The sequence below is a fragment of the Suncus etruscus genome, chromosome X (genome assembly GCF_024139225.1).
Source record: "Suncus etruscus isolate mSunEtr1 chromosome X, mSunEtr1.pri.cur, whole genome shotgun sequence".
NCBI classification, from domain to species: domain Eukaryota; kingdom Metazoa; phylum Chordata; class Mammalia; order Eulipotyphla; family Soricidae; genus Suncus; species Suncus etruscus.
The window spans coordinates 57,432,486-57,456,679 of NC_064868.1; the positions used below are offsets into that span (position 1 = coordinate 57,432,486).

The window sequence follows — 24,194 nt, forward strand, 5'->3', positions numbered from 1 at the left end:
AATGTATTTTCATGTCTAACTTGTTCATTTACAACATAGAGTTAATTATTTTTGTATATTGCTATTTATTTCTGTATATGGTGTATTATTTTAGCTTCCTGAAAGCATTTATCCAAATTTTGAACTCCAGAACATAGGAAGCAGAATGTTTCTTCTGCTTTGCTGATAGTTATTGTATATATATTCTTTTTATATTATTTTTCATTTTAAGACTATATCGGAATACTATTATTCCAAATGTTCCTCACCTATTGTAATAGGTGATGCCAACCCCTTCCTCAATGAGTATAAGAGTGTCTAAAAACTAAAGGTCATTAGTGGAAAGAAGTAAAAAATGACAGTGAAGTTTATATAGTAGATAATAGTAGGGCCGGAGAGATAGCATGGAGGTAAGGCATTTGCCTTCCATGCAGAAGGACGGTGGTTCGAATATTCCATATGGTCATCCGAGCCTGTCAGGGGTTATTTCTGAGCATAGAGCCAGGAGGAACCCCTGAGAGCTGCCGGGTGTTACCCAAAACAAACAAAACAAAAAGATTATAGTATGTTTTTTAGTAACTATTAGCAAGTTTAGCAAGAAGATATTTCATTGAGAAAATTAATATGCAGAAATAACAAATGCAAACTCGGGCAAAGAAGCCACTTTGTCTTGTGTTTAGGTTTATGTAATCAGCTGGAATCATAATTTTATGTTATATATGTTTCTTTTGGAAAAAGTAAATATCACCAATCCTGATGTGCAAGTCTAGATTTAGAAATTTACTCTCATGTAATTTGAATATTTTTCTGGGATGCACTATATCATCATGAATCAGAAATAAAATTTTACATGTGAAGGAACAAACTCCAGATTAAGACTAATATCTAATCAGTCACAACTGCTATATCCTGATTTTTGGTAAGTGAACTTACAGTCTCCTAGCAAAAAGGTTCCAGTACTTTTTGAGAATACTCTATTATATAAAACTATTAAAAGAGTATTTATAAAAATTCAGCACTTGTTTTCAGCGAACACTTGCTATAAGAAGAGCCCTGATTATGATTGTCTTGTTAAATGGAGCACAATTCAGGGAGAATCCTGAAATCATTCCCTCAAAGAACTTGTATCTATTTGGAAAAAAATACTTTATTACGTCAACATGAAATCATGTTTTAAATATGTGGATTAAAAGTAAGTAAATTTGTGAATGCATTTTAACTCTGATGAAGTGGTAAACAATATTAGCTATGGGTATTCCTAGTTCTCCATGGATCTGGTAGAGACCATAGGTGATAGATTATACATCTTGATGGATATTTCAAATATATGGTATCTCTGAAAAGCTAATGATAAACTCAAAAAGGCACTGAAATCTATTTCAGACTTTTCAATAGTGCATTCAGCCACAGCCAAGTCAGTTCTTAGCTTCTTATAAGTTTATTTAACTACATCATTGAACATGTTCGGATTCTTTATACTAACATGCAAGTAATTGGTGGGTCTAAGTTTAGAGTGAATGGCAGTAAGATGCTTTGATCAAAAAGTATTCTCTTGGCCTGATGATAAGTCTCAGTGATGGAGCATTTCTCTTGAATGCGTAAAAGATGTTCTGTGCTCTTAATATTGCCACTGATTATAGTGTTTAGTTTTGAAGTTCCGTACAAATGGAGTTTTAAGGTGTTAAGATATGTGATAAACCATAAACTAAAATTAATTTTATTAAGAGCAGCATAAAATTATTTAAAGGACTTGCTGATGATGTAGCTTTCTAAAATGTCACATACTGTAATCATGGATGTTTTTTGCAGTAGATTCCAAGCTTATAAAAGTGTAGTTCTACTTTTACACCACTAGGGGGACAGATGTGTCTGTTTCAGGATCTACCAATGTATGATTGGATTCCTTTGGTGTATTAAGCATATGAGAGGGATATTTTGAGCCAGAACCACTATGTAGTACCAGACAATAAATAAGCTATGTCATATTTATTATTATTATTATTTTGATTTTTGGGCCACACCTGGCGGTGCTCAGGGGTTACTCCTGGCTGTCTGCTCAGAAATAGCTCCTGGCAGGCACAGGGGACCATATGGGACACCAGGATTCGAACCAACCACCTTTGGTGTTGAATCGGCTGCTTGCAAGGCAAACACCGCTGTGCTATCTCTCCGGGCCCCATATTTGTTATTTCATCCGAGTGTTCTTTCCAAAAATTCAATGCATTTTCAGTTTGGTAGTTTTATGTCTTTTTATTAATATAAATCATGAAAAAGCTACGTTGGGCAGGTACTAGGAGCAATTTACAATGTAGTTTCATATTCTATTATTACATTTTACCATCATCATTATCATATACAAGGATGCAATTTTATGATAATATTATTCATGCTTTTATTGTTCTGTTACTCCCATTGTAGATCTTAAAGAGAGGTTTAGCGATGCCAGGTGTCATGTTTAGAGTCAGCTTCAAAGTAGGAGATCCAGGATTTAAACCTAAGCACTTAATACTCTCTGGCTCATGTGCTGGGATTTCAATTCTACTATTTCTTCCTTTAAAGAAAATTTCCCTTTTTTATTAAATCACCATGAAACACAGGATCAGAAAGTTGTTTATAGTCAAATTTAAATTAAACAATATCCCAACACCCATCTCTTCATCAGTATTCATTTCCCTCACCAGTTTCCCCAGTTACCCTTCAGTCCCCTGCACCCACCTCTAACCTGCTTCTATGTCACACACTTTTCTCTCACCCACTCTCATTGTCTTTTTCAGCAACGTGACTTTCAACATTGTTACAAAATAGTAGGCTAGAAATTGATATTGGGAAGTGTTATATATAATAAAATATTTTCCTATGAGGTTTATATTTGTTTACAGATATGAACAAAGAAATGAACCTAAGCCATAATATTTGGGGTTAAAATATTCTAGTCACAGTTAAGCACAATTACAAAGACCTGATACAATATCATTCTTGACTTTAGAGAGATAGAAACAGAAGAAAAACCTTTTACTTTCTGATAGAATAGAATATAAACCTATATAATATTATAGATTAGTGGAGACTAATAAAAGGTGATGTCATATTTAATGAATGCTATCACAGTTCTTTCTTAGGACCTTGGATTTTATTAAGATGTGTTTTTGACAGAAGATTTTGAGCAGAATAGTAAAAGCTGCAATGACTTGATATTTTATACACTTATTTTGTTCACTTATTGTCTGTGTGAAAAGGATAAGGAATAATCAGGAAGATGAGTTTATCACAGTGATTCATTTGCAAAATGATAGTGTCTTAGATCAGAGAAGTATTGATAGAGAGACACAAAATACTTAAGATTCTGAACTGTTGGTAGAACCACAGCATTTTCATGCCTATTAGGTCTTTCCTGTTGAAAGAGGAAAATAAAAACTGATTGACAACCTTTTGACATGAACCTTTTTAAAATGATATTAACATTTGTGAAGTTCGTTAAAATTATAGACAGAAAAATGGCATTGTGTATAGAAAAAAGGGTTTAATTTCTGACTTTTAAAGTTATAGTTAATTGGAAAACATCCAAATGGTTTTCCTTACGTTAGTTTTTCAGTTCTTAAAAGTTAAAAGGTAACATAGCATCACAATAGCCATCTCTCTCTCCCATTTTACTGTACAGAGGCCAAAAATGGGCAAAATATTTGTTAATGGTAAAACTTACATTGACAACAGAACTAAAGTACAAGTTCAATTTTCTTGGATTCCAACTGGATGCTTCTATTTTCAGAGTTCTATTGAGAGTTTTATTTAGGTGATAGTGAGTCATTTCTCACCAAACATTAAACCATGAACTTAAATAATAAATAAAAGTCTAGAATATTCCACAAATTTACTTCTAAGAAAACTCAAATAATATTGATATTAACATTATTCATTTTTTTCTTTTCTTTTTCCTTTTTTTTTTTTTTTTTGGTTTTTGGGTCACACCTGGCAGCTCTCAGGGGTTATTCCTGGCTCTATGCTCAAAAATTGCTCCTGGCAGGCTCGGGGGACCAAATGGAATGCTGGGATTTGAACCACCGTCCTTCTGCATGCAATGCAAATGCATTACCTCCATGCTATCTCTCTGGCTCCTATTCATTTTTTCTAAGTCAGGTGCCAAAATAATTTTTTCATGCAAAAGATAGTAAGGATGGACTTAATATTTACTGAGTTTTTGTTTTGTTTTCTTTTGATTTGGGGCATATCCTTTGATGTTCAGGGTATACTCCTGGCTCTATATACAGGGATCTCTCCAGACAGGCTAGGGGTTAAACTAGCTGGATGAAAGGCAAGAATCCTCCTACAGGATTATCACTCTGACCTGGTTACAGAACATTGACTAAAGCTGAACTCTATACACTATGAATAAAAATGGCCTAAGAGGGGCCAGAGAGATAGAACTGTGGGTAAGGTGACTGACTTGTACACAGCTGACCCAGGTTCAATAGTTAGCACAGCCTGTGGTTTTCTAAGCATTACAAGACCAATCAGTGCTGACAGGGATATGGAGAGAAAGAGACTCTCATTCATTGTTGGTGGAAATGCCGTCTAGTTCAGCCTTTATGGAAAACAATATAGAGATTTCTAAAAAACTGGGAATTGAGCTCCAATATGATCCAACTATACCACTCTTAGGGATATAACCTAAGAACTAAAAATAATACACAAATGCCTTCCTTACACATATTCATTGCAGCATTACCATATGAAGCTCACCACAATGAGTGTTGAATGCAGTTAGAGAAATAACACAACTATCATGACAATGTGAATGAGTGAGAGAAGTAGAATGCCTGTCTGGAATACAGGCAGTGGGTGGGGGAGGAGGGAAATGGGGGAATTGGTGGTGGGAATACTGTATAGTATTTGCAGCTTCTCATAATAAGCAAAATTTTATCTCTCGTATTCTAGAATAAGATGCCTGGCATGATCTCATCATCAATGAAATTATCATAGCCCATTGATTCTCAACATATGGTGACATTAAGAAATGTGAAGGGAAAGAAACAGTTTGTGCAAATAATTCAAGTATTAGAAAAAATAGCTATAGAACTATTTAACATATTAAATATTTGAAGGTAGTTGAAAAATCTCAATCTCACTATATAGGAGAGAAGATAAGTGAATTTTATTTAGTTAGTAATTGTATGTATTTTAAATGTATTCATGTAATTCTCAAAATAGTTCACCTTGAAAGTGGTCATTTAATTTACATATTACTAGTAAATTAATTAATATGCTCTAGGTTATAGGACAAGAAACTGGATAAGACTATATTAGAATCCCAGTTGTCTGGCTTCACAACATACATTCTTTGCCAAAGAGGAAAACTTTGCAAAGAGGAAAACTACACATATTGTACATTTTAATACAAAATATTGTGTCTGAGCAACTTTTATCCTTAAAATACATCAGGTTCACATGGTGAGCAGTTAAATAGAACCATAGTTTGAACTTTAGGCTACCAAATTTTTCATTTTCATTGCTATGCCTTCTCACATTTGTTCCTACATTTCTTCCCAAGTTATCTTATCTACCATTTTTATAAACAATTAAAAGCTTGAAGCAAGAGCAATAGTACAGTGGATTTACTTTGCACTCAGTTAATCTGGGTTCGATCCCCAACATCCCATATGATCCCCTAAGCATCAGTAGGTGAGTAATTCCTAAGTGCAGAGCCAGCAGTAACCCCTGAGTATTGCCAGGTGTGGCACAAAATCTATCTAGTTTATTAATGAAATTATTCTAACCAAAAGATAATGAAGATAGTGCTGGTGACCTTGTAAACATTAGACATAATTACCAAAGGTGTTGAATGGGATTTTTTTCCAAATAAAAGTAAATATTTTCATATGGGAAAGGATATTACACTTATTCTTCCAGGCCAAATAAGTTATGCAGAGCACTGCCAGGTGTGATCCTGAATGCAAAGCTAGGAGTAAACACAGCCATATGTGGCCTAAAACCAAAAAAAAAGTCAAAAGGAAACAAGAATCTTATAGGTATTCATGATCGTCGAATATAGTTTTTGTTACCTTGGAAATCAGAGCAGACTAAAATAAAATTTTGTTGTCATGATTATTTTTAAAGGTATAATTTTGCCACTTATATAAGTAATTACTATATAAGTAATTAATTTTCATGTCTGGAAAATTGGCAGTGAGTAAGAGTGCATACTTTCAAATGCATTAGTCCATCTCACTGAAATGCTGTTCAACCTCTAATTAGATGATGTTACATAAAGCAAGAGATAGAAGTAAAGTTGTAAATCTTTTATCTTTAATATTTGGATATATAAAAGATTCCAAACATGTTTTGGAATAAATGTTTTGGAATAAACATGTTCTGGGTAAATTTATTCTACCTAACTCTCCCCTTTCTTTTAAAAAAAACCCAAGACCTACCAATGGAAGTTTTCAGTTCTTCATTTGAAAACCTGTGTTTGAACTTCCTTTTGAATAAATAAAATATTTTAGTTGCTAATTACATCATAGACTTTTTTTGGCCACACCCAGTGACACTCAGGGGTTACTCCTGGTTGTGGGCTCAAAAATCACTCATGGCTTGGGGAACCATATGGAATGCCGGGGATCGAACCAAGGTCGGTCCTGGATCAGCCGCGTGCAAGGCAAGTGCCCTACTGCTATGCTACCATAGACTTTTAAAATATTTTTAAAAATTGTTTTAAAATGCCATTATTTACAAAATTGTTCATAATAGAGTCATTTTAGACATACAATGTTCTAACATCAATCGTACCACCAATGTCATCTCCCCTCAACATCCCCAGATTTCCTCTCACTGCCAGCCTGCCATCTTGGCAGGCATATAATCATATATCTTATATTATTTACTTCAACAAAACTTAATAAAATGGCAAATGGAATAGTCAGAAAAGATACCATTAAGTCAATTTGTGAAGACTGGTCACAATATTATTTTAACCTATGTTAATAAAGAAAATCAAATTATTGAAAACAATATAAAATATTGCCTAATATCATTTATATAACTATGTCTTCAACTCTGACGTCCAAAATATATTGCAGTAAATTTTGTTTTGTACTTGGATTTTATTTTGGTAATCATCATCTCTTCACTGCCATAAAGCTTTTAAAAATTTTGTGTTATATATTTTAGAGTTTTCATAAAGTAGGAAAATATTCAGTAAGAATGAAGAGAACTGAGAAAATTTAAGTGGAAAATATGAATATGCATGCCTAAAACATATAATGTATTTCATCCTAAGAAATAGCATACTGGTTTTATATCAGAAAACATATTATAAATACTGCTTAAGTGTTTGACTTAAATTAAGATTGCAATTCTAATTTTTGAATGTCAAAAACATTAAACATAGAATAATGAATACAAATGAGATATTAGTTCAATACTCAAAGTATAAGATTCCTCAGCAAACTAAATGTGAACATACCTTTCTTAATCTAGTGGAAGGCAACCACATGCCCCGTTAGTGAGTGCCATCCTCAGTGCCACATGTTGGAAGTTTGTCCCGTCCTTAAAGAACCATGTTCCCATTTCAGATGGGATGTTACTTGTTTGGTTTACCTTTTTTCTGAGATACTTGGTTGCTTAAAATATGCCAAGTCAGATATGTAATTGAAAGGGATGATCTGTGTTCTCTAGGAATATCTTACTCTTCCAAGTTAAGAATGCACTGTCAACGATGATCTGAAAATGTACCAGGAATAGTTAAGCTGGAAGCTTTGTGTATTAGCGGAGTGAATATATATAGTGTACTCCAAAGCTTTCTCATTATTTCCACAATCCAACTGAGGATATTTGTGTTTTATTTCTTGGATTGGTGTTGTGAACTCATACCTATTCTCTCTAGTTCTCTTTGATCCTCCTGATTCATATTGCAGTCATAGCTCCAGATAAACTTTCTCAAAATTCAGCTACATTATTGTTAGTATCTCACTTCAAACATCAATTTCTCTATAAAGCTCTTGAGTATCTGAACTCTATTTTATCTCCCTATTCTGAAAGCTCAGATAATTACATAACTTGCTGAGCAATTAGGTAATGCATGTTTGAAATGGCAGCACCTACCCATTTGTTAATAGGTCAAAGTCTGTATTCTTTAAGTATGTTGTTCAAGGTTCAGTATCTGGCATATTTTTTAGCCTCAGTTCCTACAATAGCCAAATGGATCAAGTCAAAGTCATTTTAAAATCTTTACTCTTAAATCATTTGAACCGAATTTCTTCTCTTATAATTTCTGACCTTAAAGGAAATCCCAATTTATTACAATGAATTTAATAAGGTTAGTTCAAGTACTATTTTTCCCCACCCCCAAGTACTGTGTTTTAAAAGCTAAAATCTAGATTAGATTTAACATCTCTTAACTTTACATCAGGAAATGATCTTTGAGACATGATATCGTTGAAAGATTTTGATTTCCTCTTTATGGACAAGAACTAGAAATATTTAGCTCGTAAAACTGAGGAGCAGGGAAATCAGATAGTATAATTGATGTTACATTTAGGTCAAGAGTCAGTGTTCAATACAGTTTAAATTGATCCTTTTTTTGCTTTTCAATGAAATGGTACTTAGTTATTTATTTTACAGTTATTTATGCATGTGTCACATGTATCTTTCTAAATGTGACCTTCTTTAAGTGCAAACGAGCTTTATGGGTCTTGCTTCTAATGTCTTCAAACACATAAGTTAGAGCTTAGCAAGTTGTAGTTATTCCATATGTATTTACTTATTAATTGATTAATTTGTTACTGGAAAACATTTGATAGATACAATTTAACTTATCAAAACTTTGGATTCAAAATAAAAGAATTTACAGCATTTTTAGTTTAATTCTGGACATTCCACTCTGATCAAACCTGCAATATAAACACAACCCAACACTCAATGACTTTGAGTATCCCTACTTGTAAAGTTTAGAGGACCTGGAGCACTGCACTGGCTTCAGTATGTAAGGTAAGTTGGAAACTGTGGATATATTACCCCAATATATCCAAAGAAGCATCATGGATTAAAAGAATTTGCTGTATTTGAGTCATATCTGAAAGGGGCCCAACATATGCAAGTAATATGAAATGGCTTTTCTCAGAGTAGTTTCTTCTTAGAGATTCTTTTTGGAGGGGCAGTCCTAGCAGTGCTCAGGAAGGGCTTACTCCTGGCTCTGTGTACATCCTTGCCAGCTTGAGGACCATATGGGATGCTAGGGATTGAATCCAAGCCTGCTGTATGCACGGCAAGTTCCTTACACTCTATACTTTTATTCTGGCCCCTTTAGAAGAATTTTTAAAAGAAGATTTCCACAAAGACCAGATAGGTTTAAGTTATCTTAAATATGTGTCTTCATTTGTGTGTGTTTGTGTGTTATTGGTAGAACTTCACATAAAAATATAACATGAATAGAACTAGAGGATATTTTAATAGTGAAATCATTCAGAAGATACGAAAATGCTCTTACTTATTTGTGGATATAAAGGAAAGAATTGAGGGAGTGACTAATGAATACAGACTTTTAGAGTTTGACGTCAAAACCGGGATTACAATCAGGGAATTGGAGGGTGGGTAGAGAAAGGAAGGATGCAACTGCTAAGGAGGAAACTAGGGACAGTCAGTGGTTGAGGATTATTGACATTTTAGTAATATTTGCGGTGCAAAAACACTGTATGCCTAAAGCATAAATATGAACATTATTGTAAACAATGCTCAGTCATATTAATTAAAATCAGATTTACAGTTCAGGAATGAAGAATCAGAATTACTGGATCTAAATTCTTGCATGACAATGATTAATGGATAGTGAAGATCAGCCACTAGGGCATGCATTTTATAGTTTTCCAGATACTTGCAATCTGATTTATTAATTAATTTCTTTGCTCAATGCTTCAAAACATTTAAAATTTCCATACTTGTCAGATCAGGAAGCTACAGTACCCCTGAAGGACTTCTGCTTACTATGTTAGAGAGACTAAGGAACACTACAAGGGACTTACAATCAGAATGAACCTGCTCTTACTTTTGGCACAGCCATTCATTAAGTCTGTGACTTTTATTGAGCGAATTAACCTCTTTGAACCTCAATTTTTCATCTACAGAACTCTGTATTCAATGTCATTTTGAGGACTAAATAAAATAATTTATATTATCTAGTTGTTGAAATGTTTGATCATATATTCACCATTATATATATATTCATCTATACATTCTATCCATTGAATAAGGTATGAATAGTAAATTAATCCTCACTGAAGGAATTCAAGAAACTGAACTGATTGAGAATCATGAATAAGGGCAGTAGATAATATTTAGCAGATAATTTTCATTTCACTTCCTAATAATTTAAAGCTTTATAAGTTACCTTCTTCTTGATTATATGAATAACTTGCTGATTGAGGATTTTTTTAATTCACATCAGAGAGGGTAGGGTTTCTTAGGGAAAGAATTTATAAAAAGGGCTAAAATTTCATGTGCTGAGAGTGTTGTGGGCTTTCAAAAATACAGAAGTTTGGTTTACATACTGTCTCATAACTACTGGCTTTATGTTCTTGGCCATTTATCTTACAATTTTATTTATTTAATTTTGCTAATTTCATTTGCTACATTTTTCCTCCTTATTCTGGCCCCTTTAGAAGAATTTTTAAAAGAAGATTTCTTATAATTTCTTGATAAATGATACATATTATAGATATTATAAATTCTTGATAAATGGTACTTATTATTGTTGCTGTTGTTTTTGTTAACATAGAACAAGCAGAACTTCAGAAAATGCCCAGCTAGGCTCTAAGGTCATGAGCCTTAGGCCATTACTATTCCTTTAACAATGTTCAAGTTTTCAGAATGTTTTGACAGGAATGTAAGCATGAAGTCATGGCAGATAATAATGTGCTAAGGATTTTTAATTTGTGTTGGAAATACAAATTATTATTGCTTTCCTTAGCCCAGTTGAAGTCTTCTACTAGTTGCTGCTTATATCTAAGTGGAAGGCCTGAGCAGGAGAGATAGTAAGGGACGTGTCTTGCATGCTGATGACCTGGGTTCTATTCCAAGCACCCTGTACATTTCTTTAAGTTCTACTAGAAGTGATATTTGAAAACAGATCCCAGTCTGAGAAGACAGGAAGGATGAGATGGGCCCTCCACTTATCAATCTCTTATAAGGATAGAATTAGCCAACGTCTTGTCTTTTGCTGAGTTTGGACCCCTGCATTCAAACTAGGTGCCAACATACAAATAACAGCATATATTTGTCTTCTTTCTCTACAATCATGAAGAAGCAATTTCCTTAAATTTTCCCACTATCTTGAGTTATCCTCCCTCTCACCTTTTTGTTCTATAGAGCTGTCAAAGACAGACAGTTTATCATAAACCAGTATACTTAGTCTAGAATAAAAAACTTTACAGCAGTGCTGAATATGCTTGGGAACTTCCAGACTGCCTTGCCTACCTCAAAGAAATTAAAACTTTTTCACCATGTCTGAAAGGAGTTCCTTGCCTGTCTATATTTAAAGATTTGCTGAGTCATTTGAGAGGAAGCTGGCAGATTGAAAGAGCAAGGGACTGCACACCAATCTACTAGTGAGTAAATTTTAAAGGTAAAATCAATTTGGATTTATCCTTTAGAATGAACAATATAATCTAATTTGAAGACCCATAACTCCAGACAACACATACTAAGATTTACAAACTACAATTTTTTAATTCTTTTTAGTTTTGCAAAGTAAGATTTAGAGGAAGGAACCACTTTTACCAGTCAGTGGGTTAGCTCTCTGGAATTATCTTCTTGTTATAGGTGCTGAGAATAGCATGGAATCGTCAGCTTGATGTGTTTACTTCTCTTTTTCCTTTTCATTTTCTTATTACAAGCATTGTTACTGTGGTACAAGCTACCTGATGGAAATGATATTTTTCCTACTTCATTCTTCATTGCTCTTCTAAATTATTAGTGGAGAAATCAGCAGTTAGCAGGTGCTCATTGTGCATATAAATTAGGTTTTTATTAGAGCCCTTTGCCCCATTTGATTTTCAGCCTGTCAAGGATATTTCAGAAAGTTGGAAAACCTTGTTTCTTTCCAGTATAAATCCCATTCCACAGATTCCAACTCTTTTTTTTCTTTGAGGGTCACAATTCTCCTTTATTTTTATCCTGTAGCCATCACCTGCATTTGCCATCTCAAAATCTGTCTTCCATGATTGTCATTCCACTTCCTTTGTGCCATTTTTTTCAGCATAATCTTCCACACATGTCTTCACTCTACTGAAACCATTGTAACTGTAGGATTGGTTCAACTTATGCTTAAGGGTCAATCAAATAATGGTTCTGAAAGTGCTTTAAGGAACAAATTTTTTGCAGGTCACAAGATGTGTTTTTGTAGGGGAAGAGAACAGGGAAGCATATTCTTATAAAGGGTGATTCCAGACCAGTAGGAGCCAGAATGAACAATAAATTCCCTTGTAGACTGATCTCATGAGCCACACTCCATATTTCTTTGTTTTGGGATCACATGGCAATTCTCAGGACAACAGTCTTAGGAGTTACTCCTAACAGGATCAGGAGATCATAAGGGGTGACAAGAATGTTATAAAATAAATCCCCACATGTTGTGAAATCACCCCACACACAGTATTTCTACCCCCAGGTGGACAGGTCTGATGAAGGTAGGGTAGTTACAAAGGATTAATAAACCAAGCCAGTAAGGAGAGAGTCATGGAATCAGTTTGCTTTTCACCTTGTGGTCTCTCAGCGCCAAAGCCAGACAGACTTTTCTTTATTCTCAGTACAAAATTCAATCAGGTGGGGGAAGGTGGAGTAAGATCTGGGTGGATTTTTACATAAAAAAGTTCTAGGTGAAAAGGAAAGAGGAAAATGGGGGAACTCCTTGTTTGGGGTTAATAGCTGGGTGTCATCTTTTAGATAAAACCCAGACTGGCCACATGCAAAAGAAAAATGTGTCCTGCCTCTTGGCCAAGGCACACTGTCTGCAAAGCAAACCAAAGTAAGGATTAGGGTTTTGAAGAAGGGTAGAGGACAAACCTTCTTATGCCTAATATTTGGGGTAAGGACAGTTGTCCTTATTTAATATTGATCTTTGACCCAGTTTCACCATTACTGAGCAAAGAAGTCAGACTATATCCTAAAAGTTTGCTTGGATGACATTAAAATGCTCATTTTAAGATCTTAGAAATTTTATAAGTGTCAATAGTGACTTGTTAGGGTAGACACGAAAGACTTAGTATTAATCAAATGAGACAAATGTAGCTTGAATTTGGCAAGAGACTTCATTTTGTGCCATCATTCCCCCTTTGCATTAATCTTTTAGATTATTATTTTTTAAAAAATCAGTGACAGAGTTAGTTATTCAATAAATGACAAACTGGATAACGGGAGTGAAATTATTTGGCATTTTTGATGCATAAGTGATTACAGTATCTATTAAATATATAGTGCATTAAAGTTTACCAAGTAGTTCCTGGCACCTTTCCCCCTCATTTTCTCTAACCCAACTAGGTGGTAATTGCAGAATGGATTAATATTCACACTTCACATATGAAGAAACTAAGGCTGGAAGTAATTAAGGAAAATTTCAGTGTAATGTAGATAATAAGTGACAGAAATGGTATTTGGGACATGACTTTTCAATTGTAGTTTAGTTGTTTTTTTTTTAATAGCACCCATACGATTATTTTACACTAGAAATGCTCTACATCATGTCCATTACAAAAGGGCCAAGACTATCCTAAAAGTCCCTTCTCCCTGATTATCCATCCTCAGTTAACAGTTGTTTTGACCATACTGCAGGGTTTATTTCCATCAGGCATTCTCTAATCCCTTGCTTTGTTTCTTTATCCTCTGCATATGAACAAGATCATCTGGTATTTGTTTTTTATTCTGACTCATTTCACTTAGTGTGACTTCCTCCAAGATGACTTTCTTTCAAGACGCAGAAAATAATACAAGATTTCATCTCTTCTCAAAGCTGAGTAGTATTCTGTTATGTTTATATACCACAACTCATATCCACTTAACTAGTGTTTGGCATATGTTTCCAGATTTTAGCTATTATAAATAAATCTGTGATGAACATAGGTACTCATATGTTCTTTTGAATCAATGTCTTTGTGTTCTTGAAAGAACTCCCAGGAAAGAATTGCAAGGTCACATGGAAGCACTATTATTAACTTTCAGAGAACTCTCCAAAGCACTTTTCTAGGAGACTAAACCAGGCAACAGTCCAAACTGCAGTGAATGAGAGTTCCTTTAACATCACATACCAGCATATTCTATGGTTTTCTTTAGTTTTTATACAGACAGTTCTAATCTGACTGGTACAAGGTGTTATTTCATTTTTGTTTTAATGTGTATCTCCTTTGTGATCAGTGATAGTGGACATTTTTCTTAAGGAACTGTTTGTTAATCTTCTCTTCATAGATCTTCTCTTGTTTTGGGGGGGTCCTACACCCAGAAAAGCTCAGGAGTTACTCCTGGCTTGGGAATCACTTATGGTAGATTTGGGGGACAATATGGGATTCTGAAGGTAGAATCCTTGTCAGCTGTCTGCAAGGCAAGAACCATACCTGCTGTAACAATGCTTCTGCCTTGTCCTTTCCATGATTTTTATGGGATTGTTTTGCTGTTGTTTTTGAGCTTTAGGAGAGCTGTATATATCTTGGATCCTATCCCACTGTCCATTCCAAATTGTAAATAACTTTTTAATTAATTATTTATTTTACTATTGGTTTAATTTTTTCAAACCCTTTCAACAACTTTATAATTAAATGATAAAGTACATATTTTATTTGGGAGACATTATTTCCAGTGTTAACCTAACAATGTCCTCTATAATTTGTTGGAAACAATTTTAATTTTAGCAATATTAATCTGGGTAAGTGGTAAAATTGTCACCAACTAATTCTTTTATTCATCAATGCATCACCTGAGAACCAACTTATACCAGGTCCGGTAGTGTATTCTAAGATAGAAAGAGAAATAAGGGGCTGATAATATAATACAGAGAGAAGGTGAGAGTAAGGCTCTTGCCTTGTGTAGGACAGGCCCTTTATTGATCCCTATCACTGCACCAGGCAGAATCTTTGAGCTCAGAGTCAGGAGTTCGTTCCAAACACAATCAGGTGTGCCCCTGCAAAGAGAAAAGAATGAAAAACTTATAAAATATCACCTCAGGTATTAAAGTGTTTGTAGAATGGAGAACAATATCACTCACCAAATCTCAAGTACTCATCAAATCATAAGTAATATTCCTTATGAACAGTGAGTATGACCCTCTTAAAATGCAGCTAACTTTTATTTGGGGCACATGAATATGAAATTTTAATGAGAAATTGCATTTTAATAAAATTCTACCTTCCCAAGAACAGAAGTGATATAAAAGATATTTAAAGGTTTATGTGGTTCAGTTTGCTCGCATGAATGTGTGTGTGTTTGTGTGTGTGTGTTTTGGATGTGTGGTAGATGAGAATGTAGATATTGATAATTAGTGGATATTAGAAATATAGGTTACTTGTTTAGTCCCTTATTTATGTATGTGCATGCTATAGGTTATTGGAATAAAATGAATGCTGTTTAAAGAAGATAAAGAATATCTGGGGGCCGGGAAAGTGGCGCTAGAGGTAAGGTGTCTGCCTTGCAAGCGCTAGCATAGGACGGACCGTGGTTCCATCCCCCGGTGTCCCGTATGGTCCCCCAAGCCAGGAGCGACTTCTGAGCGCATAGCCAGGAGTAACCCCTGAGCATCAAACTGGTGTGGCCCAAAAACCAAAAAAAAAAAAAAAAAAAAAGAATATCTGGCCACTGAGTATAGTGATAAATAGGAAAGAACTAGAGTGGATGAGGAGAAAGACATGTGAAATCACAGTGACAGGAGGCAAGGGGATTCAGATCCATTGGTGGTGTTAAGGAAGAAACGTACTAACTATCCAACCAGGTGTTCAACAACACTGAACTTTAACAACCAAACTTAATGCCTTTTATTGATAGCAATGGTAGACTGCAGAGGGGGCAGGCATGGGGGGTGGAATCTGGAGCACTGGTGGAAGGAAGTTGATACTGATGGTTGGATTGGTGTTAAACCTTTTGTATGTCTAAAACTCAACCATGAATAACTTTGTAAATCACAAAGCTTTAAATAAAACAATTAAAAATAAAAAGCGCATCATTATATTATTTTGTCCAAGTAAATGGTTAATACCTATCACAATTGTATTAAAATTCTGACTCTTGAGATCAAAAAGAAGATATGATATTTGCTTTGCATACAATTGACCTAGGTTTGATTTCCAGCAGCTCTTACTCTAAGAACACCAGGATGATGCATGAACTCAGAATTAGGGAGTAAGCCCTGAGCACAATCAAGTATGCCCACAAAACAAAAACAAAATGAAACAAAAAACTGACATTGAAGACGCTTTCTCAACATAGGAAAATTTATTTTGATCAAATTTTAGTTTTTTTTTTAATGACCTACCTTTCAGTGCTAAGTATTCATTAGATGTTTTCAAGGTATTTTCTGGTGTAATATGTAATTTAATTAACTATAGAAATTTTTTACTTCATTTTAAAGAGATAATTGGAAAGTGTAGGGAGATTAATAATTTATTTCAAGGTCACACTGTAAGCAATTTGAAGGATTTGAAATCTGAATATATTTTTGACATTTTATTCTCTTGCCTCAAACTTTTTCAATGCTCCATTAAATTCAGCTTTATTTTGATAGAGGCCAGTAAAACTATCCTTCACTAGACAATGCATTTTGCCTCTCTTCAACATTTTCATTTTATAATCTATGCTTATGTTTTGCTTAGAAATGTTTTACATCCTTCGTGGATACTGTGGCAAAAAAATGTAACATAAACTTTTAAATGCCTTGGTTAATTGTAAAATAGAAAACCAAATGAGCTTTGAATGTGGATGTTCTGGGAAATTTTTATCTGATTGTACATTTAAATTTTTATTTATTTAGATTTTTAGGTCACACCTGATGGTGCTTACTCCTGGATATGTGCTTAGGGATCACTAATAGCAGTGCTCCAGAAAATTTCATTAGTGCCAGGAACAAATTCGGTTGGCTACATGCAAGGCATATGCCTTACCCATTTTACTTATCAATTGATTTTATAAAATTTTTACTTCAAAATTTAATTACAATTTCCTCTGGTAACTTGACAAAATGAGGATTATGAAGGTTTCCTTTCCTTCCTTTCCATTAAATTTCAAAATAAGTGTTATACCTCCTCCTGCTTCCTTAATTGCTGTTTAAACATGGAGGTGGAAAATGAGTCCTCTCTGCACTGAGTTCATGCTAGCATTTACTTTCCTTTTAGCTGGGCTGAGATGAGAGGAAAATTATATAACTGCTAGTCCCTCGCTGGCGAACCTATGGCATACGTGCCAGCTGTGGCACGTGAAGGCTTTGCAGCTGGCACGCGGGAAGGTCCGCAATGAATATATGCGACGCTGCGGGAGGCGAGTGTGCTGGTGTCTGCTTTGCAGCTCACCTGGCAACAGGGCCGACTGGCCGTTGGGAGGACGGGGCATTCTTTGGTTTTGTGCGGCAGTTTGGGCACTCGGGCTCAAAAAGGTCAGCCATCACTGTGCTAGGTATACCATGTGTGAAGAAATTTGGGAGCATTAATTAATCATGAATTTGAACTAAAAATGTAAGGATCTTTGTCAAATGTTTTTCAGTTATTATATGCATAACTGTATAACCCTGGGAAAATTAATAGTTTTGAGTCCAAATTTCATCATTTGTAAATTAGAGCTAACTAGAACATAAATTATAATCTTATAGATTAAAAAGTAAAACTAAATGAGTTTTTGTTTATAAACTTGTAATAGTTGTTTTTTAAATTTTTTGGGGGGGACACACCCAGTGACACTCAGGGGTTACTCCTGGCTCTGTGCTCAGAAATCACCGCTGGCCAGCTCTGGGGATAATAAGGGATGTCAGGGATCAAATCTGGGTCATCCCAGGTCGACTGTGTGCAAAGCAAGCTCCCTATCTGCTGTGTACAATATTTTTTTCTTTTGATGCAAAGACAAATTGGGCCATACCAGGGACTGTACCCAGGGACTATTCCTGACTCTATGCTTAGAAGTGATCATGTAGCCTTCTGGAAACGGCATGTGGTTTTGGGAATTCAGTCCAGGTTTCTGGCAGTGTGATACAAGATAACCGTATTTATTAATATTACTTAGTTACACGCTGTGGTTGCAAGGTTGTTCGTAATACAGTCATTCATTTTTGATTCTAAACCCTCCTTTCTAACCCGGAACACTAGTGAGACAAGTCTTAACCAGTACGCACTCTCCAAAATAATCAAACACACACTTAAGGAAATAAAAGACTTTAAAAATTCCCCAACTTACCCTAACTCCAGTCCACAAACCACCCTCCAACCAGCCACAGGGAAGCTCCAGGAACCAAAGAGAGCGACCTCCTCTTCCACCCTTGCCTTTTATCTATGGAAAAACATCCCACCTAGAAGGTGGGACTATCCTGTTTCACTACCAATCAGAGGTGCTACATTTATAGAATGACATCCATTGAGAAACCATGTGGGAATTGACATAGAGACAGACAAATCCCATAATCCCACAATTCATGATTGATTTTGAGTCATACAATATATAACACCCTTCAACTGCACATTTCCCTCCACTAATGTCCCTAGTTTCCCTCTCACCAGCCTGCTTCTGGTGGAGATATTTTTCTTCTCTCTTTTATTTTCCCTCTTTCTTACTTTTATCCCCTCTAGAAAAAGTGGTTTTCAGTATTGTTACTAGAGGGGTATCATGCCTATTACTGTATCATCTTTGAACACCCAATTCTTGTCCAGAGTATCATTTCCAACTATCGTTTCCATGGTGATCTCTTCTCTGGCCTAACTGCCTAACTCCCCCGCTATTTGTATTAAGATTCTTACCATGGACTGATCCTCTTGGCCCTCTTCTCTTATTACAATACTATACATTTTATATAGCACAAATGAGTACGATCAATCTATGTCCATTTTTCTTCCTCTGAATCATTTCACTCAGTATAATACTTTCCATTTTCATAATGGTTGCATAGTATTCCATTGTGCAGATGGACCACCGTTTCTTTATTCACTGAACTGTTCTGGGTATTTTGGTTGTTTCCAGATTCTGGCTATTGTGAATAGAGCTGCGATAGGCATAAGAATGAAGAGGCCTTTAACACATTGTTTTGGGGGGTTTGAAATGTATAAGAGTGGTGTTGCTGGTTCTTATGAAAATTCAATTTCTAGTTATTGTAAAGAGTATCTATATTATTTTCCACAAAAGCTGGATCAGTTGATGTTTCCACCAGCAGTGAATGAGAATCCTTTTCTCCCCACATCCACACCAACACTAGTTGTTCTTGTTCTTTCTGATATGTGCCAGTTTCAGTGGTGTGAGATGGTATCACATTCTAGTTTTGATATGCATATTCCTAATGATTAATGATGTAGAGCTTATGTTTTATTTTTGGGGGGGAGTGTACTCAGGAGTTATTCTTGACTCTGTGCTCAGAAATTGCTCGTGGCTTGGCTGACCATATGGGATGCCGGAGATAGAACCCTTGTTCATCCTGGTCAGCTTTGTAAAGGCAAACACTCTAGAGCTGTGCTACCAATCTGGTCCTATGATTTAGAGCACTTTTATGTGCCTTTTGTCCATCAGTATTTCTTTTTCTGAGAAAATGTCTGCTCATTTATTCTCTCCATTTTTTGAATGAGATTAAATGTTTTTGTTTTGTTTTGTTTTTGTTTTTTGCTAAGTAATTCAGTGCAATGTCTAACATTAGATGCCCCTGATGACCTATTTCTGAACAGCCTGGTAGATGAAACCCCTGTAGAGATTTTGTTCCTGTGGGACCTGTAGAGCTCTTGTTATAGTAATTTTCATTGAGGATGAAAGCTTCAGAGACAGCATAAATTGTGGCTACATCTTCCCCCACCATTAGTATTCTTTATTGGGCTTCTCTTGGTCTCTCCCTCCTTCTTCACAGAGTCCTGTTTATAATAACTATCAACATTGCCTTACTCTAGTCTAGGGCAATCTTTAGCCTAATGCTGAGATTCTCACAGCACCTCACTTACTTCTCAGATATCCCAGTTCCTCTTTTGGTTCTATATTAATATTAGTGGTAGGGAATAAACTGTGATCTTCATCCTGGGACCATTTTTCCTGGACATGAGCTGGGGACAACATTCTCAGTCCCCTGAATGCACCAGGGAATTGACCCTTGCAGGCCAACAGAATCAACACAGTATATCTTGAATATTAACCTTTTATCAAATGGGTATTGAGTTCATAGTTTCTCCCATTTTTTGGGTAGTCATTGTATTCTTATCACCTTTTCCTTTAAGGTGAAGAATATTTTTAATTTAATATAGTCCCAGTTTTTACCTTTGCTTCCACTTTCTTGGCAAGTGGTGTTTCATCCTTGAAGATGCCTTTAGCTTCTATGACATGAAGTGTTCTGCCTACACTTTTTTCACTATATAGCTTATGGTTTCAGCTCAGATATAAAGAATCATTTTTGATTTGTTTCTTTGTATGAAGTTAAAAGATCTGAGATCACTTTTTGCATGTATCTGACCATTTTTCCAAATACTACTTGTTGAAGAAGCTTTCCTCGCTTCACTTATTTGTACTTTATGAAAGATTATTTGATCATATTCCCAAGGGTCAGTTTCAGAAGATTCAAATATATTCCATTTGAGGGTATGTCTTTGTTCCACTACCATGTTGTTACTGTTGGTTGTTTTTTTGGGGGGTGGGGTTGGGCTACATTCAGTGACTGGAATCAAACCGAGGAGATCTGTCCTGGGTCAGCCATGTGCAAGGCAAACGCCCTACTGCTGTGCTATCACTCCAGCCCCTACCATGTTGTTTTAATGACTGCTGCTTTATATTACAGTTTAGTGTTGTGGAAAGTATTACTTCCCCTCTGCTTTTTCCAAGTAATGCTTTAGCTAAGCATGACATTTTATTATTTCATCTGAATTTTAAAAGTGTTTTATCTATTTCTTTGAAAATGATATGGGTATTTGTATAGGCTTTAAATTAAAACTGTACAATGCTTTGGGAAGTAATGCCATTCTAATTATTTCAACCCTAGAAATCCTTGAGCAGTGGATCTTTTCATTTCCTTGTGTTCTCTTATTTTATGAAATAGGGTTTTGCAGATTTCTTTGTATAGTTTTTCACCTCACTAGTTAAATTGACTCCGAGGTACTGGGTTTTCTGAGGTATAGTTGTGATTCAGATTGTTTTATTAATAACACTTTCTTCTCTTTCATTACTTGTAAATAGAAAATATATGTACTTTTTCACATTAGTCATGCAGCCTGCCTCTTTACTATACAAATATATATATTATACCATACAAATTTATTGTAATTAGTTTTTCTTAAGAATCTTTAGGATTTTTTATTGTGTTCTCGTGTTCTTAGAGTATATCCTTAGGAATGGAATAGCTGGGTCGAATGGGAGCTCAATTTCCAGATTTTGGAGGAATCGTCATATCGCTTTCCATAGAGGTTGGACTAAACGGCATTCCCACCAGCAGTGGATAAGAGTTCCTTTCTCTCCACATCCCCGCCAGCACTGATTGTTCTCATTGTTTGTGATGTACGCCAATCTCTGTGGTGTTAGGTGGTATCTCATCATTGTTTTGATTTGCATCTCCCTTATGATTAGTGATGAGGAGCATTTTTTATGTGCCTTTTGGCCTTTTGTATTTCTTTTTTTTTATCAAAGCATCTGTTCATTTCTTCTCCCCATTTTTTGATGGGAATAGATGATTTTTCTTGTAAAGTTCTGTCAGTGCCCTGTATATTTTGGATATTAGCCCCTTATCTGATGGGTGTTGGGTGAATAGTTTCTCCCACTTGGTGGGTGACTCTTGTATCCTGGGCACTATTTCTTTTGAGGTGCAGAAGGATTTTTTTTATATATAATATCATGCCATTGGCAAGCAGTGAGAGCTTGTCTTCTTCCTTTCCTATCTGGATGCCCTTGAATTCTTTTTCCTGTTTTTCTTTTTGGGCCACACCCTGTGACACTCAGGGATAATTCCTGGCTATGTGCTCAGAAATTGCTTCTGGCTCGGGGGAACATATGGAACACTGGGTATCAAACCAAGGTCCGTCCTGGATCGGCCACATGCAAGACAAATGTCCTATCGCTGTGCTACCACTCTGGCCCTTGATTTCTTTTTCTTGCTTAATTTTAATGGCAATTGCTTTTAGAACTATATTGAGTAGATATGGCCAGAAAGGGCAACTTATCTTGTGCCATAGTTAGATAAAAGGTTTTTGTTTTTTCTCATTGAGTATATCTGAGATGGGCTTGTGGAAAGGGCTTTGACTGTATTGAAAAAGTTTTCTTCAGTTAGTTCCCATCTTGTTTATAATTTTCCCATGAACTGGTGTTGGATTTTATCAAATGCTTTCTCTGCACCTATAGTTATGGGTATATAGTTTTTATTTTTTCTTTCATTGATGCGATTTATATGTTGATTGATTGGCTGGTATATGTTAAATCTTTAGCTTCAATGTCAGAGAGTATTCTGTGTATTTTCCTCTTTGTACCCTAGATGGGTTAAGGTCTGATATCAAAGTTTTTGATCTATTTTGATTTGACCTTTGTGCATTGTGTTAAGGAGAGGTCTGAATTTATTTTTTTTGCATGAAGTTGATTAGTTTTCCAAGCATCACTTGTTCAAGAATCTTTCTTTGTTCCACTTTCTTATTCAGAAAATAATTGTTCATAAACCTGTGGGTTCATCTTCAGATATTCAAGTTTATTGTACTGATTCAAGGATCTGTCTTTATTCCAATGCCATGCAGTTTTACTGACTATGATTTTATAGTACAGTTTAAAGTTGTGAAAAGTTATTTCCATCTTTATTTTTTTTTTTGCTAAGGCTTCCTTGGGTGAATTATTACTCTTGATAAGGCATTCATTGAGTTTTTTTTTCACTATATCCCACCTTTGCCATCTGGTATGGAGGGTTGTTTCTAACAAATCTGTTATAAATTTTAAAGATACTTCTTTGAAATTTTCTTCTTTGATCTTGCTGCTTTCAGTGTTCTATCTCTGTGGTTTTCATCACTGTGACTAGGATTGCCTTTGGGTTCTTTTATTTCAGTCCCTTTTTGCTGGTACTCTTATGGTTTCCAAGAGGTGGGGCAAACACGTATTACCTCTGGATTTTTATCAACAATGATGTCTTTGTTGGTTGTTCATTAAGATTTTCTTTCTGGCTCTTTGGGGCACCACTGTTTCTTATGCTTTTATGTTGAATTCATCTCAAAGGTCTATTGTCATCTCTTCACTTATTTTGAGGATTTGTTCCATCATTTGTTCATTAATTTTAAGATTTTTTCCAACTTCTCTTGTATTAATATTGTATGCAGTTCATCATCCTGCTTACTGATTCTGTTCTCATTCACTGTTACCCTGCCGGTCAGATTTTCAGTGTGTTTTTCATTCCATTTATCAAGTTTTCGTTCTTTCATTTCTGTTTGAAGTTTCCTCAATATATCTTCAATGTAACATTACATTATATGATCATAAATTAAATGCTTTGTTTCAGTGATGCCTTAATCTGCTTTCTCTAAAAGTCTGAACATATGTGATGTAAGATATTGGTCTTTGCTTCTTAATCAATCATATTACAATGATAGTAACTATACACAGATGGTAGAGGACTGCTTATACATTAAGCAACATTTTTAAAGTTATGCATTTAAGGTTTAGCATAGGGCTGGCAAAAGAAAAGCACCCCAATTACCCTTCATAATTCCTCAATTATCCACTTATTTATTTAGACTTTTTTTTGTGAGAAGCACACGAGGCTGTGCTTAAGGCTTATTTATGACTCGGTGCTCCTCAACCACTCTGGTTAGACTTCAGAGCCATTTAGGGATGCAACACTACCCAGCCGTGTACAAGGCAAGTGCCCTATCCTTTGTAGCTATAACTCAGTGTCTGTAAGTAATACCATGGATAAGAGCAAAACTACTGTAGAAGACATTTGCTGACTTGGTGAAAAACATTGTTTTCTATTTCCAAGGATAACAAGTGCTTTTCTGTAGAAGTGAATTTAAAACAGTCAGATAAAGTGTACAAGAATGACTAGTGATTCTCCTCTAGCTGTATATTTTAAT

At 35.2% G+C, this 24,194-nt stretch overlaps 1 protein-coding gene and 1 pseudogene across 1 annotated transcript in view; one reads left to right on the plus strand and one right to left on the minus strand.

The window, feature by feature from the left end:
• AR (androgen receptor) overlaps positions 1-24,194 on the plus strand; it is a 249,229-nt gene that overhangs the window by 14,275 nt on the left and 210,760 nt on the right. The window lies entirely within an intron of this gene.
• LOC125999368 (eukaryotic translation initiation factor 4E-like) overlaps positions 1-24,194 on the minus strand; it is a 67,934-nt pseudogene that overhangs the window by 11,271 nt on the left and 32,469 nt on the right.